This window comes from Corylus avellana, chromosome ca8 (assembly GCF_901000735.1).
Source record: "Corylus avellana chromosome ca8, CavTom2PMs-1.0".
Classification (NCBI taxonomy): Eukaryota; Viridiplantae; Streptophyta; class Magnoliopsida; order Fagales; family Betulaceae; genus Corylus; species Corylus avellana.
The window spans coordinates 7,006,190-7,007,309 of NC_081548.1; positions in this window are offsets into that span (position 1 = coordinate 7,006,190).

Sequence of the window (1,120 nt, forward strand, 5' to 3'; positions counted from 1 at the left end):
TTTTAATTATATATTTTACGTGTTATGAGAGTTTGAACTCACATGTGAATGGATTGAAAAATTATTAATTATATAATTGAATTTACCATTTCTTATCTGTTTAAGCTTTAGAAATAATTGATATTTAACACAACGATGTTAGAGGATATTATAGGATTTGATTTAATATATTTAATTTTAATTGATTGTGATGATTTGATTTTATTGAAATGAATGTAATCATATTTAATTATCATACATATCTATCTCATTTTTCCTATAAATATGAGTATTTTGTAATGTAAAAGTTTCAAGTGATCAATAAGAGCGAAATACCTTAGGGCTTTAATGGTCCGTATAATTTTATGTATTTTTCAATTTTTTTTTTTTTTCATTTAAATTTCTTTATATTGTCTTTTCTTTTATAGCTAGACGAATCGATGTTGCTAAGATTACTGCATGGATGGGAGTGTGTTTCTCAATTTCTTTTGGCTCCGTTTACTTCGACGTAAAATGGTTGCTAGAAAATGATTTTTGCATTTTATGGTATTTACTTCGACGTAAAATAGTGGTCAAGGGAAAATATTTTCTTTTTGACCGAAAATTCTTCTTTAATTTTTGGAAAATGTTTTATGGTTTTGAAAATCGTAAACCATTTTTCGACTTTTAGCATCTCATTCTCAAATTGAAGGATCTTACCAAGACCCACCTAGAACCATGCCAAGACTTGCCAGGGACCCCGCCAGGACTTGCCCGGGACCCGACTGGACTTGAACGGGACCTGCCCGGACTTGCTCAGGACCCGCCCAGTACTTGCCCAAGACCTGCTTGAGACCCAACCGGGACTTGCCTGGAACCCGCCTGGGACTTGATCGTCACCCACCAGGACTTGCTCTGGACCAGACCAGGACCTGTCCAAGACTTGACAAGGACCCGCTCGGGACTTCCCTGGGACCGGACCGGGATCTACTCGGGACTTGCCCGAGACCTCGCCAAGACCCCATAAGAACTTGACTGAGACCTGCTCGAGACTTGACCGAGACCTGACCGAGACCCCTCTAGGCCCACCTGCCTAGGACCCGCCCTGGACTTGAAAGGGACTTGACCAGGACCCGCCCAGGATTTAAGAGGGACCTGAACA